The sequence below is a fragment of the Canis lupus genome, chromosome 26 (genome assembly GCF_048164855.1).
Source record: "Canis lupus baileyi chromosome 26, mCanLup2.hap1, whole genome shotgun sequence".
NCBI lineage: Eukaryota > Metazoa > Chordata > Mammalia > Carnivora > Canidae > Canis > Canis lupus.
Window position 1 is genome coordinate 12,421,558 of NC_132863.1, and position 18,630 is coordinate 12,440,187.

The window sequence follows — 18,630 nt, forward strand, 5'->3', positions numbered from 1 at the left end:
AGGCATGGCTGTATGATGGTCATAGCCATTGGAAAGTGAGTGAAAGTAAAGCTTATCCCATCCAGGTCTAGCCTATAAGCCCCACCACCACCACCACCACCACCACCACCACCACCACCACTCCCACTACCACCACTGCATGTGTTCCTCCAAGCCCTCTTTATCTTCTCTTAGCTTGATGCCAATGAACAGCACCATCTTAGAATCTACATTGGAAATAGAAAAAACACAAGATGGGAAGGATGGGGACCCAAAAAACATCTGAAGGAGAGCTGAATGCCAATTGGGAACGTCCTTTATGGACTTAGAGCAACAAGAAATAAGTTTCTTTTTTCAGCTTGCTGAGATGTTGGAATTTATTTGTTAATAAATAAATATACTCACCTAATATAGTGAGTCTCCAACTAATAAAACCAGACTTTCAAAGAATTTGTATACAAAAGTGTGTTGGGAAGTATTTATCACCTTATGGTTAACTGCCATGGCCCATCAAATGAGAAAGTAGCAATGTTTCAAACAGTTTTATTGAGATTTAACTCACAAATCAGATAGTTCATTCATTTTTAAGTGTATAGTTCTATGGGTTTTAGTAAAAATACAGTTATGTAGAATACTTCTATCAATCCCCAAATTCTCTCATTCCTATATGTCGTCAATCCATGGTCCCAGCCTAAGCACCAGGCAAGTATAAATCTGCTCTTAGTATTTCTGGCATTTATCACTTAGTAAAATGTTTTTGAAGTTCAACCATTGACATTATCAGTAGTTCCTTTCTTTTTGATTGCTACATAGTATTCCACTATATGTATATATTAAATTGTGTGTGTCTATTCACCAGTGGATGGACTTTGAATTATTTTCAGTTTAGTATTATTATTTTTGGTGCTTGTATATATAAGGTTTTGTACATGTTTTAATTTCTCTCTAATAGGAGCTGAATTACGGGGTTGTATTAACTACTATTTCATACCCAAGAAAAGCTTTCTTTGATTCCCTTAGAAAGAATCTCTTCCTTGGTATTTTAAAATAACTTTTTTCATATCTGAATACTGCATTTATCACATTGAATTCAATGAATTTTTATTTTCATTCACATCTCTCTCTGTTAACTAGAATATAAGCTCCCTTAAAGGTTAGAAAAGGAGCCATTTTTCTGTGGTATGTTAATGTTTAGAATAGTAATGAGTGCTGAGCAAGTGTTTATTGAAATAAAAAAAAAATGCCAGATAGCTTGAGGAAAAGGATCTATTGTATAGTCAGAGTGCTGGACTACATTTGTCAATTTGGCTAACTCCGGGAACTATGTGTCCAAGAATCCCTCCTCAGTTTGATCCCAGTTAGAAATGACCAAAGGAAGAACTTGCATGGGACATGGAAGAAGGAAGTGAAACAGAAGTCATTACTCTCCAAAGATCACGTGACAAGGTGTGGCAGTGGGTGAAGCAGATACATCTGGCAGGCTCACTTTTTTTCATCTCCTCAGCTCCTTGTCCTACTCCTCTTCCTCACAGCCCAGCCCTTTCAACAGGTGCTTGGCTGTAGACCCATGTTGGTAAGTAAGCCCTACACAGAAGCAAGAGCTTCCGGTAGACCCCCTTTTTGGCTTCCCTCTTGGTTACAGAATCTTCCTGCAAGTTCTGACATCACCTACACCAGAGTTCCAGTCAAACCAGTTAGCGGCTGATTCTCAGATTCTTCTTCTGGATCTGCACTTCCCCAGTTCTTAACACAGTTGTGTATGGTCTAATTCCCATAATAAAGCCCTCATTTCATATTACTCACACTAGATCTGTTTTCCTGGCCGAACTCTGACTGATACAGTTCTCCAGGTGTGGACTGTATGCAAATCTTCACCCTCTGGGAGACCATACTGTGGCCCAGAACCTCTGAAAAGCTGCCTGGCCTACTCGAAACAGGTGGGCCTTCCCTGTCCTCTGTGACATTTATTTTAAAGGTCTCTCTATGCACAAAGCACTACCCGTGAGATCTGGGAAGAGTTTTGTTTCCAGCATTAAAATGTCACTGAAGATTTTTAATGATATTGTTTTTCTTTTTCTTCAGCTAGTATTTAAATTTTTCCTGATAACATTTTAATTGCTATTAGAATTCCTAGGTAACTGACATCCTTTAAATTTTTGTTATAGGTGTTAATTGCTATCTTGAATCCTAAGGAAGATAAAGACCATTTAAAGAGGCAGATCTAGAGTGGTTTGAGAGAGAGAGAGAAAGAGAGAATCTGGGAAACAATAATTAGGGGCACTGCCATCTTATTTTCTTCTTTTTTATTTTCTTCTCACACTTGTACTTCAATTGTTTAAAGTAAAAAAACATCTTATTGGGAAAAATTAACATTTCCTGTCCTCCACCCTTGTCAAACAGCAGAGCTGGAGCACTCAATATTCCTCCCTGTAGTAGATTATCTTCTGATATCTTGTCAATGGTAATTGGAGCATATTACAGATCAGAGGCAGAAGGAGTGACACCACTAATGGTCTTTATGGCCAGTTATTACAGAGGGCTGTCCCCCTGCCAAGGAGGCCATTGTCTGGTCATGATCTGTGACAAAAGCAAGGCTCTGAGAGTCATGAGATAATTGGTGGTGGTGTCAGTACTTAGGGGCTCTAATGAATCCAATTTCCGTGAGTGTAACTATGAAGTAGGTACAGCTTTTTGTTGAATTTTATTTTAACTGATAGAGACGGACTTACTTCATCTTGCAGAGAGTCACTTGGCTCTTCCCTGCATTATACATTTCTAAGACCAGTACAATACCCATTTTCCTGGAAGCAGGATGAAAGGGAATTTACTAGTATTTAGAAGCATGGCAAAAGATGCAATGCTTTGTTGCCAATATGGTAACTGCAGAGGGAAAAGTTTGACTTAAATAAGAGAAAAGGCCAAGACCCAATCTGTTCTTTGAGGTACAAGTAGAAGAAACAGTTCTGCATAGATAAATTAGTTGGAAGATGAAGATAGGAAGTCTCCACCAATGAATTTTTTTTTTTAGAAAAGGGAATTCATTCATGTTTGAGAGCTAAGCACAAAAAAATAGGCCATGATGTTACATGATGGAGAGGGGAAGAGGGGCTGACTAGAGCACAAAGCTGCTAATAATGCATCCTCCTAATTCTGCCACTCCTGAGTTCATCCTGATTATGACTATATGGGACATCGATGCCATCCCAAGTAGGGATTCAGAACAGCAAAGCTCAGGTGATGTGGTGGCTAAGCCTGAAGTCCCGTTGCCTGGATTTGAATCCTAGTTACTGGACTTAGAAGTTGAGTGACTGTGGGAAAGTTATCTAAGTGTTTCTTCTTTTTCCATAAAATGGTTATAATAATAGCATCTATATCACAGAGCCAAAAAATAAAGTGAGTTAATACATGTAAAGTACTTTAATAGGTGGTTGGACCAAGAGCTGTGATGCCATCTCCAGAACCCCAAACATGCATGGATGTCATCACAGAGCTTATGTCACAGCTTAGTCCACCTTCCATAGTCACAATTTCACCAACACGTGCTCACACTCACACACACACACACTCTTTGTTCCAGTTGTGGCCACTTAATATATAAAAGTATTTTCCTTGTCTACAAACTACCTAGCTGCTGGTCACCAGTCATTATCCTCTGTCCTATTTCCTATCTCTAAGGAACACTCTCCAAAAATCCTTTGGATCCCTTTATGGATTCACCATTTTCCATCAGTAGACTAACAGGCAAGTAGAACACCAGCCCTAGGAGCTTAACTCCGCTGCTATAGTTGCTGCGGATAACAGCCTGTTTTCCTGCCTCACCTCAGTTTACATGAGATGAGCCACAGACTCCACTACCCAAAAGACAACCTCTGTCTTCTGTTCCAATGAATTCTCTAACAAGCTAGTAATGCTACACCAGGCCCCCAGCTGTTAGGGGTCAACCGAGACACGCAAGGAGTTCATTAATATTGATAACTACTCTCCATTTCTCCTAACAGTGAAGTATTGGCTTCCATCTTCAATGGTGATCCTCAAGAAAATTTCCCATTTATATCCCAACCTGGTTTTCTTTTCTAAATCACTTGTCCTCTTCTTTTCTTTCTAGGGCTTGACTGTACCTCCTTGAGAAACTAATGTATTTCTGGCTCAGAACAGCCCAGAGATTGACCACCAGTCAGTCAATCTAATTAGATTGTATTTCAACAACCTCCCAGATAGCTCTAGGTTTATGTATCTGTATAGGTTTATGTATAATCTGGCTTATGAAATCTTTGGGCTTCTGGTAAGTCTTTGTCTCATCACTGTAACTATAAATATTGGTAGTTAGCCATAATAATGTCAATGAATTAATGCATTCATTCATTCCCTGTGTGGTTCCATAAGAAGCCTTAAAACAATTAGCAAAAGACAGTATATGAGGTTAAATAAAGCAAAGCAAAGGCTGAGCAGTACTCCAAAATGTTTTCTATTCTGCAACAATGTTTAAACCGTCACAGATTTAATTTTGAGCTTCCAGCAAAGAAGTCAAGAGGGAAACACATTTTTTTTTTTTAGATTTTTTTTTTTTTTTTTTTACTTATTTACTTGAGAGAGAGAGCACACGCTCGTATGAAGGCGGGAGGGGCTGAGGGAGAGAGACAAGCAGACTCTCAACCTAGCAGGGAGCCTGGTGTAGGGCTCCAACCCAGGACCCCAGGATCATGACCTGAGCCAAAGGCAGATGCTTAACCCACTGAGCCACCCAGGCACCCTAAGAAGGAAACATATATAATGACAAAACAAGTGAGACCATTTATGAATACTGGCCACAAGACTTTTTGGAGATATTCAAAGGTTTTCCTGTCACTAACATGTGACAAACATCATGAGACCCTGACAAATACTGATACGACAGGTTCCCTTCCCTTTTGTTAATTCTACAGCCTCAAAACTCTATCATAAATGCGTCCATCTCACTCAGCCAACAGGGGCTGCAGAAACAGCAACTGTATCCCAGAGCAGAACTACTGAAGTTGGGTTTTAGAACAAAATTCTGGACCCTGCTAAGTCCCTGATTCACCCCAAGAGACTCCATTTCCTCTGTCTGTTTTAATTTGCATCAAGTAATATGCCATTAATCTTCATTGATCCTCACATTCTGCTTGTCCCTGCTATTTTCTAGGGAGCAGAATTCAATTTTCTATGCAGGTAAGCTAGTAGGCCTTCAGCTGGTTTAGAGTTCTGTGTGTAGACACATCACAGTCACATTATTGAAAGTTCCAGATGAATGGCTACCTATGGAATTCATTCAAACACTAAATGGATTCATCACTAAAATGAGAAAAATTATGGCCATCGTATCAGGGATGAGGATTCTCTTATTTTTCTTCTTTTATCTTTAAAAAAAAATCTAATTAGTGGCCAATGTGATTGTATAGCCAACTAATAAGAGTGAGCACATAGAAATAAGGTTTAGATTTGAAATTAAGCCAAACTTCAATTAAGTCAATCTTCCAAATTTAATAATTTTTATAGTCATTCTTTTACAGAGTGGTAATAAGATGTACATGGTAGGCAATACACACGTGATTATAACTTGTATTATAACATAACCACAGTGAGCATGTTTTTTGATAAAGGAAAGTGAAAATTGGAGAGAAGTTGTATTGAGGCCCCTTTAAATGTTCTTAAACCTGAAGTAGAGGGGGCCCATTGATTGATATTTTCCAGAAGAGCCCTGATAACTAAGTATTCCAGAAGATAGAGACCATAATCTTTCTTCTTTCCAAAGGAATACACCATACAAGTTAAAAAAAAAAAAAAAAAGTTGTATGGATCCCAAAGAAAATTCTACCTAGAGAGATTTGATTAAATATCTTTTTTAAGCCTAGAACCAAGATGTCAGTTGTTTTACAAATCATTTTCCACACCGAGGATACAGATTTACATATAAGAATGTAAAATTTAAAATTGGAAATATTATAAGTAACATATATGGCAGATGATGTATATATGGAGAGAATATGGAAGATTTGTGAGATAGAAGATTATTGTCTTTCACTAATATATTATAGTACTCACTGTTCTCTAAAGTAGAGGTAGGATTGCCATTCCCTGTGCTGTTGCAGTTAGCTGAGGCCCTCAAGATATGAGAAAAAGTTCTGTGCATTATTTTCAGGCAGAAGCTTGATGAGTCAACAGCACATGGTTTGTCATGCCCTCTTTCCCCTCTGCCATGAAACCAAGAGGTTTGCAGATGGCAGCTACTCTGTCAGCCTGGGTCCCTGAATAAGGGTGACATAAAGAATAGCGTGCAATCAACCCATGATGTTCATATGCAGCATAAGCTACATAATGTCTTTATGAGGCTGGGTGTTACTGCAGCATGACTTAACCAGTCCTGACTGACCAAGTTAAGTGCTGCTAGATCAGGATAGGCTAGATAATGCTGTAAAAACAAATATTTAAAAATCTCATGTGCTTAACCCAATTAAGATTTACTTGTCACTCAAGTTGTATGCCCATCATGGTTTATTTGAGGAGGCTGCTTAGGGACTCAGGTGACTGCCCTTCATTGTGATTGCCAATGCAAGGAACAGGGGACATAATAACTTAAACACCTTACCCAAAGTTATACTATTCACTTCCACTCACAATTCACTGGTGAAATGATGTCACGTGGCCAACTACCTTCAGAAGGGGTGGGGAAGTGCAATCCCATTGTATGCCCAAAAGGAAAGACTTTTTAAAGAATATCTGTGATATGCCCTGATGATCAAAATACAAGTGTAATACCCATTTTCTAGATAGTATGATCAGTTGAGAAAGCTTTAGTAACTGCCTTAAGCTTACAGGATATGGTAGAAAAAAATATCTGAACCCTGGCAGCCTGAATTCCAGGTCCTAGACCCTTAAAAACTGTGCAATTCTACTAAGACTCCATATTAATGATAATAGTGAGCATTTTGAGATGGTATGACAATCAGCATGAACTCATGATAATGGCTGACAAAGAGGCAGAAAAGCCTAGTAGCTAGTGATAGGTTTCTGGCTAGTAGTTACGTGACCTTGGGCAAGTAACTTACCCTTTCCATTCTCAGTTGCCTCATCTATAATATGATGATAATAGTAGCACCTCTCTTAGGGAGTTGCTCTGAAAAGCAAATGACTTGCATAAAAAGCCTGCTCCTTAGGTCCCTTAATAAATGTTTCCTAAGTGCTTGCTGTGCATTGGACATTGTCCTAAGGGCTTTGCATGGATTACATCCTGCAATGTCCCAAATACTGCCATGACAGTGAGGGTGCCTCACCTCACCTAGAACTTGTGTATAATATTTGTCATCCTTTCTGTGGCTCCTTCTTGTTTCCCCCGTATTTTCTCACATACTAATCTTTACCCTAGCCCTAAGTGTCTGCTTCTGTTGTGACCAGCATCTAAAATACCCTCAGTCATACACCTGCCAAGATTTTGTACCAATCATCTGAGTTCTGAAATATCCTTACCACCTTCCTCTAAGGCACATATATCAGAAGCCCAGGCCTCTAACTGCAAACATACCAATTTTATCCTTTAATATTCTTATGAAAAATTTTTGTATGCCCCTGATACAGATAAGCATATGTGCTCCTAATATAAATTTGGGGCCAGAATGTAGAATAAAATATAGCCAAGCCCTCAACAGGTATAAAATCCAATTTAGAAATAAGAACCTTATAAAAAATTAAGAACTATAAAATGTTTTTATTCTGGCCTTCCTGAAAAAAAAGCCTTACCTGTACTCATTCTTGGAGGTACACGAGGTCAGAGTAAGAGCCTGAAGAATGGACACATTGTTATCTAGAAAAATCTTGGCTATGTATCCAGAAAACACAGTTATGTCAAGTGAGTTTAAAATAGGTTCCGGGGGCACCTGGGTGGCTTAGTTGGTTAAGTGCCTGCCTTCAGCTCTGGTCATGATCCTGGGGCCCTGGGATCAAGTCCTACATTGGGCTCCCTGCTCAGCAGGGAGTCTGCTTCTCTGTCTCCCTCTGCCCCTCCTCCCCACTTGTGTGCTCGTTCACTCTCTCTCACTTGCTCTCTCTCAAGTAAATAAATAAAATCTTTTTTTTTTTTAAGTAAATAGGTTCTAGTGTTGACCCTTCATTAATTTTTCTTTACAATTTTGTGGGAAGCTAGGGAAGCCCCCTGACTCCTCTCTGCTCTAGTCCCTGACACTAAAAAAGGAAACCAAGACCTGCTACACATGGGGACACTCACAGAGCAAAGCCTTCATGAATTAGGACAGCACTGAGTTCTGAAATATGTGGAGGTCCTTAATGAAGGCTCTTCTGCATCTGTACAGAACATCATTGTTTTATATTGATTTCTTTTAAATAGCCCTTTGACTAAGAATATCAAAGTAGATTGACACTCCAGATGTCCACTACCCTCTGGAAGAAAATCAAGAGGATGGACTTCATTACTTTTTGTCCTGTTTAGCCTCAGAAAATTTCAGCACTTTCCCACTGCATTGGTCCCTCTTTACCAGATGCTGTTTTTTCAGAAATAAATTCTAATAAGAATCATGCCTGCCAAATTAATTTGACCCTCAACTCCTAGAGAATCCTTAATACAAAAAGGATTTGCTCAGGAAAGGTCATTTGCAAACAAAGAAGCAACACATTGCTGTAAAACATGGGGAGCAAGGAGGATTCCCAGATGGAGAAAACCAACCATGTGAGGGTGAGTCTGCCATGTTTAACTCAGCAAATGCCTCATCCTTTGTCAAAGGCAAGGGGTTGATGCAGAAACAAATTATGAATGAGGTAAGTAGTGCAGAGTCGGGGGCAACACCCACAGCCTTGAAGCAACACATCTATGAGGCAGGATTTTCATTAGTTATCTTTGCTATCCCATTATGGAGCCATTATTTATCCTCAGATATTTATGCTAAACAACATTAAGTAAAATACAAGTTAAGTTACTATGATTCAAAGATATGTATGTACATATATATTTCATTTAAAGTCTTTAATGATTATATACCAATATATAGTTATATTTTAAGCATCCTCATTTAGCAAGAGACATGCTGATTTAATTATCGATATGTCAAAAATAAAAATAAAACAAAAACAGTAGCATATTATGTCATGATTAGTTTTTTTCGTAATGAATATGTATAAAACTATAGTTTGAAACAGAATTTCATATCACAGCATTCAATGTAAATACCACCACAAAATACTAATTTTTACAAATAGCTACTGGAGATGCTTGCATTTTTCATAAAAAATAGAATAGTTTATTTTTATAACTTTCCTGTTGTGTTTCAAAGTAAATAAATGTGGGAGAAGGCTTCTGATTCATATTTAGAAGTAATTCTTTGCAAATCACTGTGTAAGTAAGGTTAATTCTTATTTCAATAAATAATATGCCAACTTAGAAATAATAATCATTGCTATATTTTCCCTTTTTATCATTGGTTTCTTAAGTGCCATGGAAAGCTTCCAAGCTATTTGAGAAATAGATAATATGATTGCAGCCTGCAGATCTGGTGAAGACAATCTTAATGGGATTTTTATGCGACTCTTAATTTGTTTTCCACATCAGCATGTCTTCATCCTCCCACCTAACCATCAGTCCTACCTGGACAGATACTAAACAATATACGACTCAGAATGAAAACACCTAAACCTGATGAAGGCCCAAACCACCATAAGGTCCGGAGGTATTCACCTGAGTAAGAAACTAAGGGAGCCATGCAGCCCACACATGCTCATCTGCTGTCCACTAATCTTCGTACTTGCTCACTTGATATGCATCCCAAATCTCTCAGCCTTATTTTAAAATAGTAGTTAAATAAGCATCTTATTTATTGATTTTTTTCATATGCACTGCTGAAGCAAGAACATCTTTATTGAATTTTTGGAAAAAATAAGAGACATCAGTTTCTTTAAGCCCCCAGAATACCATAGAGTTGGGAAATACTGGAACGCCCTATGACAAATGTAACTAGCTGCCTAATTATCAGCCTTTTTTACCTTCTCTCTTACCAAGAAAGCCCTAATTTTACTTAGGGCAACTGTATCAGTTAGCTTTTGATGCATTATAATCCATCTCAAAACTTAGTGGCTAGAAACAACCACCATTTATGGTTTGATGAGTCAACAATATGGGCTTGGTTCAGCTGCAGGTTTTTTTGTTTGTTTGTTTGTTTGTTTGTTTTGTTTTGTTTTTAGTCTCAGTGAGTTTCATTCATATGTCTGAGATCTAAGGATAGGCTAGCTATTGGCTTTGGTAACAGAGGTGATTGAGCTATATGAATCTCACCATCCAGCAGGATAGCCAGGATTTGTTCACCTAGTGGATCCATACAGTTCTGAGAGAGCAAGACAAAGAGTAAACATCCCTGTGACACCTGGATTAGGAGCTAGCACAATACCATTTACCCTTTGTTCTATTGGCCAAAACAATTTCTAAGGCAAGCCCAGACCAAAAAAATGGCCAAAGAGACTCCACCTCTTTGTGAGAGGCAGTTCAACTTCACGTTGAACGAGTGGAAAAAAGGAGAGACCTAATCACCATCACTTTTGCAAACAATTTGCTGGAGCAGCAATGTGTCCAGATTAAAAACAAACAGCAACAACTGGAGAAAAGTTTTCCGGCTTTCCTTACATTGAGGGGTGATCATATCTGAGCATATCAGAACATAGTTCTGGTCAAGACAGATAAGTGAGCTTCTGATAAAAGCTCCTTAATGGTAAAGAGACTTAGCTGCCTTACAAATGCTGCCTTGAATCTTCCTCCTTCTTCCTGCAGGAATGCAGAAGCAATGCCACAGGTGGAGCAGCCATTATGAAACCTTGAGGCAATAACGATCAACTTGGAAATTGCTTTTTTTTTAAAGATTTTATTTATTTATTCATGAGAGGCACACACAGAGAGAGGCAGAGACATAGACAGGGAGAAGCAGGCTCCATGCAGGGAGCCCGATGTGGGACTTGATCCCGGGACTCCAGGATCACACCCTGGGCCAAAGGCGGATGCTCAAATGCTGAGCCACCCACCCAGGTGTCCCTGGAAATTGCATCTTAAAGTGGCTGAATAGAAAGGAAAAAGAAGACAAAGAAAGCCTATTCCCTGAATACTTTTTACATGAAAAAAAAAAAAAAAACCGAAACATCCTGGGGCACTGGGGTGGCTCTCTCAGTTAAGCAACTGCCTTCAACTCAGGTCATGATCTCAAGGTCTTGGGATCAAGCCCCACAACAGGCTTTCTGCAAGGAGCCTACTTCTCCCTCTGCCCCTCCCCTGCCTATGTTCTCTCTCACACATAAATAAATAAATAAAATCTTTTTTTAAAAAGAAAAAAGATGGGACACCTGGGTGGCTCAGTGGTTGAGCCTTTGGCTCATGTCATGATCCTGGGGTCCTGGGATCAAGTCCCACATCAGGCTTTTTACAGGGAGCTTGCTTCTTCCTCTACCTGTGTCTCTGCCTCTCTCTATCTCTCTCTCTCTCTCTGTGTCTCTCATGAATAAATAAAATCTTAAAAAAGAAAATTCCTTACTTGTTTAACCCACTGTAGGTCCTTGCTGTCACTTTGGGCTGAATGCACATTCTCACACACACATACAACATATGTGTGTGTGTGCATGTGTGTGTATACATGAGAGACAGGAGAGGATTCAATAGAGCAATTACCCAAGGCTAGGAAAGATAAGTCCACCTGGATCCACCTTAGAACAGGAGTGACGGTTGCCTACTCTAGAGCACAGCCTGAAGTTGGATGGACACATTTTCAAAATTATATATCTAAAGCAGTATTTGGGGCTATGGAGTCAAAAAAATTGTACACAAAATAGAAATAAAAACAAGAAAGCCCACAGATGAGATTTTTCCCTGGGAATATAAGAATTACTTTCACCTACTATCATTGTGGGAAACTCAATATATTGGAGAACTGACAACATTTATGTGTTAGGTCTTTGGAAAACAATTAATTCATTCAACAACTATTAATCAAGCTCCTTGAAAACTGGTTTATAATGTCTCTTTTTTAAATTTAATTAATTATCTTAAACTTCACAGGATATTAAAGGGCTGTCAAATATGGTGACTTTGAAGGAAAAAACAGAACTACCTTTTTTCCTTTTCCCATTCCTTTTCCTCTTCTCTTACTATTTGCTTCCTTCCATTCCCTTCCCTTCCTTTCAGAAAATAAGAAGAGTCTCATTAACACTTTCCTTTCTTTCTTTAGGTCTATGATTCTCAAAGCCTGGAATAATACTAGTTTTCTATAAAGAAGGCTTAAATGATAAATAACAAATACATGGTGAGAAGGTTTTTCTATTTTCCATTTTCCCTATTTCTATGTCTTTAATTTAAAAATGTTTTAAAAGGGGATCCTTGGGTGACTCAACGGTTTAGTGCCTGCCTTTGGTCCAGGGCGTGATCCTGGAGTCCCGGGATCGGGTCCCACGTTGGGCTCCCTGCGTGGAGCTTGCTTCTCCCTCTGCCTGTGTCTCTGCCTCTCTCTCTCTCTCTCTCTCTCATGAATAAATAAATAAAATCTTTAAAATAAAAAATAAAAATATTTTAATAAAATAGTTATGAAAAGGCTGTAAGAACAATACAAAAAATAGTCCCTCACCTCCCTCCTCCTTCCTCCTCACTTCTCCTCCCCAAAGACAAGCATTTTTGCCTCTTTTAGCTGCTTTTTAATAGTTCTTTTTTTTTTCGAGAGAGAGAGAGAGCATGTTTGCATGAGCAGAGGGAGAGGGGGCAGAGGGAGAGAGAGAGAGAGAGAGAGAGAATCTTAAGCAGGCTCCACCCCCAGCACAGAGCCCTACAGACGGCTCAATCTCACAACCCTGAGATCGTGACCTGAGCCAAAATTACAAGTTGGACACTTAATCTACTGAGCCACCCAGGTGTTCCTTTACTTTGAAATTTTAAAATAAAATGCTTATACAACTCTTTTGATCAGTCAGATTTAATTTATCTTTTGACACTCTTTATAATTGATCAAAATTCTTAGGTAGATTTAAAAATATGTCCATAGATTCCCTAATACTCTGCTTGGCTTAATCCTCCTCTTCTTGAGTGTGGGCTGAAATTTGTAACTTGGTTCTGACAAAAGGAACAAAACTGAAATGACGCTGTTTGACTTGGAGATCAGGTCCAAAAAGGACTGTGGCTTCTGTCATGGTTTGCTCCTCTCTTTCTCTCTTTCAGGCCACTTGCAGGGGGAGAAGCTAGCTGCCATGTTGTGAGGAGCCGAGGCACCGTCCAACATCCATTGAGGAACTTAAGCTTCCTGCCAGCTGCTGTGTGAGTGAGTCTGGAAGCATATCTTCCTGCCCAAGCCAAGTCTTCAGAAGACTGCAGACCCAGCCAACATCTGGACTATAACTTCATGAGAGACCCTGAGCCAGAGCCCTCCAGCTAAGCTGCTTCCAAGCTCTTGATCTACGAGAAGTTTGAGGTGGATCAATAAACAATAAAATGTTTGCTGTTTAAAGCCACAAAGTTTGGGAGTAATTTGTTATGTAGCAATAGATAACAAGAAAGTACTTTAAAATTGTTTTCTCCATAGTCCCAATAGAGTTACCTACATTTTCAATTAATCAATGACATCTGTCTATTTCATTATATGTAAGTGAATGTTATTCACTAAGCCAATTATTGCATTATAATTACATATCCTTTCTTTACATTTTGTTTTTACTAGAATTAATCATTGGCATTATTCTGCTAGTCATACATAGATACCTATATATCTGTCCTCATTACTTTTCCAAATATTTCATCAGATCTCTCATACACCTCTTACAAGTTCTCCTTACTTGAAATGGCATATCGTAAGAGGTCATTTTTAATAATGATCATAATAGACTTAGTAATGACTATAATAGATCATCTTTAATAATAATATTCAAAAATAATAAATAATTGTCATTTATTTTCCCCCCATGGAGACCTTTGTCTCAGAGCTATGGTCTTCTTGCTGTAACCCAGATAGCTTTTCTCTAGGTCTGTCATCCTAGGATTTACCTTTCTTTCACTCTGGGGTTTCCATTCACTACTCTTCTGTGTCATGACCCCTCCTTCTTAGATCTTACATCTTTCGTCCCTGTGTCACTTCCTCTTTATAGAAGAACATCCTATAAAGCATAACACTAAGCATAGTTGCACGGGTGAAAAAATTGAATTTAGATGTAGGAAAATGTCTGATTTCTCTAAGATTATGAATTAGTAGAGGATATTCAATGTGAAGATGGTTTTTATTTTTCATATTTGTTTCTTCCAGATTCTTCTCCTATTTTTCACACTGGTTTTTCTTAGAAGTCATTTCTACTGTACAAAGAAATGAATGAACCATATCCATTTAGCCCATTATAATAAACTTTTTAATTTCAGAAGAAATGTGATAGGAGGAGATTTTCTAGTCTTATTACTTTTGCTATTCTCACCTCTATATGCTCACAGTGCTCCTTCATATATTTATTTCAACATTTGGTTACCTGCCAGTCTTCATTAAAATGTGAACTCATTGTGAATCTTCAGTTAATGCTATTTCATCATGTCTAATTTACAAGTGAAAATTGATAGTTTAGCAATAGTTACCACTACCTTTCTATCCATTCAGGATTGTCTGGGCTCTGTGTTGGGGAAGATGAAACCAGATTCCATACACACAAAACTTAAAATAAGCCAAGCCAACCTTTTGTACCTCAGTATCTTTATCTTCTAAATGCCAGATTTTGTAGATGATCTGGAAAATGAGAGGCTTCTCAAATCTAATGTTCTAGATGGGAATGGTTTATACAATTTTAAGTTCCAAGCTACCTATCTCTGATCTTAAAAATCTAAATTATGCCTAAGTACATTAGTTTCCTCGGGCTGCTATAACAAAGTAAAGCAAATTTAGTGCCCTAAAACAAAAATTTATTATCTCATGCTTCCGGACTAGAAGTTCAAAATCAAGGGAATGACGATATTGATTCCTTTTTTTGGAGGCTCTGAGGAAGAGTACTTGTGGGTCAAACCTTGGTTCCGCACTCTGAGATCCAAACTGAAAGAGAGCTTCTGATCTGGAATGTCCAGCCCCATGACAGAGGCTCTTAGATATTCCACCTAACACTGGTGAGCATCACCTAGTTGGTATTACAACACTGTGGGATGGAACAACACTCTCTATAATCTCTGTAAAGAACACCAAATAATTGGTAACAATAATGTAATCTTCAATGAAGGGGAAGAGAGAATTCAGGGATACTTAAAACTCCAAAGAAAAAAAAAATCCTTACCTACCAATGTTTTTCTTCCCCATTAATGGGGTATACATAAATTCAAAAAGAAATCACAAATAAAATAATTATTTTTAAGGAAAAAATATGATGAAAACAATTGTAATAATACTTGTAAAGTTTAGATTGACCTCCAACATGCCTCAAATTTATTTAAAAATTAATAATATATAGCTTACAAGAGATATACTTAGATAAACTCAGAGCAAAAAGATAAAGTAATGCTAAAAATAAAAGCATAGGTTGGGGTGTCTGGGTGGCTCAGCTGGTTAAGCAGCCAACTCCTGATTTCAGTTCATGTCACAATGTTGGGGTCATGAGCCTCACATCAGGCTCCACAATGGGCATGGGGCCTGCTTAAGATTCTCTCTCTCCCTCTCCCTCTGCCCCTCTACCCCCATCTGCTTGCATGGGCATGTGCATTTACTCTCTCTCTCTCTAAAAAAAATAATAAAAATAAAGACATAGGCAAATGTAAATCAATCCACTTCAAATACAAAGAAACAAAAAGAGATAATAGTAATACACCACAATTCAAAGAGAACACATTTGCTTACGAATGACCCAATTAAGACAACATTCAGATGAGATCACTTCTGTGCTCAAAATCCTGGACCTCAAAAATAAAAGCATGCTTATTTCCTATGACCAACAGGAGCCTAAATCTCCTGGCCCAACTTTACCTGACTTCATCTCCTAAAACTTACCCTTCTTTTCACTTTCAGCCAAATAGGAAACCTTTGCACTAGCTGTTCCATCTGCCTGGAAGGCTATTTCCCAAATTATCTCCTTCAAGTCTTTATGGAAAATTCACCATCACAGTGACACTGCGTTGGCCAAAATTTCAGTCCCCTGTCTTGAGGTTACATATCCCCCTTCTCTGCCTTCTTTTCCTTCTCAGCCCTCATATACGTGTATTGTCAGATTTCCTCACTAAAATATAAACCCCTGAAAGTGAGAATTTATCAATACTGCATACCCTAGAAGTGTTGGTGAATGTTTTCTGTAATAGATCAAACAGTAAATACTTTAGGCTTTGTGGGTCATGTGGTCTCTGTTACAATGATTCAGTTCTATCATTGGGATGCAAAAATAATCATAGATAATACATAAACAAAGAAATGAACATGGCTGCAGTCTTATAAATATTTATTCGCACAATTTTACATTTCATATAATTTTCAAGCACCCTGAGTATTATACTTCCTTTGTGTTTTTTCCATGCACTTAAACATGGAAAAAAAAAAACAAACAAACCTTTTTTTGGGTCACAAGCCATACAAAAGCTGGGAGCAAGCCAAATTTGGCCCAAGTCACAGTTCACGACCACTACTCCCCAAAAATGCTTGACATATGGTAGGTATTGAATGGATGAATGTGAAGATGTCAATATTTATACCTGAATATTTAATAGCAAAGATGAGTAAAAAATTACATTAAAAAAGAACTGACTAAAATGAAATAATCTATAAAATCATAACAATAATAATAGACCTATTTTATCATTATTAATCCTACAGATGAAAACATGGAGCATATCAGTGCAAGAAGTTGTACAACAGAGGTTGTAGGTAGATGCTGATTTTGCTTACTACAATTAGAAAGTACAACTAACTTGCAAGTACTAGAAGAACATCTATAAATGTTGCACCAGTTTTTAAAAATGGATAAACATTCATTCACACTCTTCACATTGAGGTAGAGTCTGTCCATTCAATTTGGATGGCCTTGGGACTGCTTTAAATAACAAAGTAAGCAGATGTGATGCTGTGTAATTGCTGATAGTAGGTCATTAAAGACCATGCAACTTCCACTTGTGTCACTGGGAATGCTCACTCTCTAAATGCTTCCACTTGGATACTACATCTCAGAGTCCAGCTGCCATGCTGTGAAGCAGCCCAAACCATTTGGAGAGGTTACGTGTAAGCACTCAAGCTAACAATCCAAGTTGAGCCCAGTCTTCAGATCACTCCACCCTAGCTTCAAGGCATTCCTAACTAAACTCCAGAAGTCTCCAGGTCATTCAAGTTGTCCCAGCCCTAGTCTTCCTAGCTGAGGCCCCAGACATCATGAAGCATAGACAAGCCATTCTTGCTATGCTCTGTCTGAATCCCTGACTGAGGAAATCCAGGAACAAAATAAAATGGTAGTTGGTGAATGACCCCTCATTTGGGACAGTATTTCATCTAACAATAGTTCCTAGAAAACAATTTGTCAGCATACCAGGCCAAAAGAAAATTACTGTATAATCCAATAAAAAAATTCAGATTACCTATAAATAGAACTAAAAACTAAAGTGCTGATACAATACAAAATCTAAACACACTTTAACAATAGTGCCCTGAAAAGTGATTCAGTGAAGAACATGAGACTAGACTCTGTAGGTTCCTTAAATATGAATAAGCTGAAGTTTTAGAGAGTATCAATGAGTGGAATAATGCAATACAAACAAAAGGAAATTTTGAAAAAGACTCTGGCTCAGAACTACACTTTTTATTTGATTATTCCCATGACTAACCAGTTGTGAAATTCTGCAACTTTTACCAGTATTTCCATTATTTCTTCCTTTAAAGTGTTACAGACCAAATTCATCTTTTCTCAGCTCCTCTGCTTCATTATCTGAGCAACTTCTCTCTTGACTTCAAGCTTGTTGTTCTTCAAAATAGCTCTCCCTTGGCCTCCAGAGACTTTGATTTAAGCAGAAGCTGTATCATGTCACTCCCTTTTCAAAAACTTTAATGGGATCCTTTGTGTATAAAAGAATGCCTATAATCTTTAGCATCTCAAGCAAGTTCTTCAAAGGCTACCTCCTCCAAAATACTTATATCCATTCTCATTCCTTTTAAAAATCCCTACCTTCTAATCACTTAATATTATTATCTAATAATGTAGATATTATTTTTTAAGATTTTCTTAAGATTTTATTCATTTGTTGGGGGGAGGGCACACACGTGGGGAGGGGCAGAGGGAGAGGGAGAAACAGGCTCCCCACCCCCCCCCAGCAGGAAGCCAGCCCCACTTGAGCTTGATCCCAGGCCCTGGGATCATGACCTGAGCCTAAGGCAGATGCTTAACCAACTAAGCCACCTAGGCACCCCTAATAATGTGAGTATTAGATGGATGCCTTATGCATTCACATTGCCCTAGCCGAGGGTGTTAATAATAGGGACAAATATAGTTAAGAATTAACTAGAAAATTAGGGCTTTTGCAAAGGATCATTTTGAAGGCAGTTCACAGAATACAAATAAAATTATTTTACTCTAAGAAAAAGGATTTGGTTGGTTCATGTATATGAAAAGTGGAAGTATATCTGGCTTAGGTAGGTCTTGGTCTAGGGATTCATGTGATGTCCTGGGTCACTCTCTGCCTCTCCATCT

The 18,630-nt window shown here is 38.2% G+C and overlaps 1 long non-coding RNA gene across 1 annotated transcript in view; it reads left to right on the forward strand.

The window, feature by feature from the left end:
• Positions 1-13,458, forward strand: part of LOC140617846 (uncharacterized) — a 40,498-nt gene extending 27,040 nt beyond the window's left edge. The window contains exons 3-4 of the long non-coding RNA XR_012017992.1: positions 12,201-12,275; positions 13,178-13,458. This is a non-coding gene — a long non-coding RNA (uncharacterized lncRNA). The remainder of the gene's footprint in view (positions 1-12,200; positions 12,276-13,177) is intronic.
• The last annotated feature ends 5,172 nt before the right edge of the window (positions 13,459-18,630 follow it).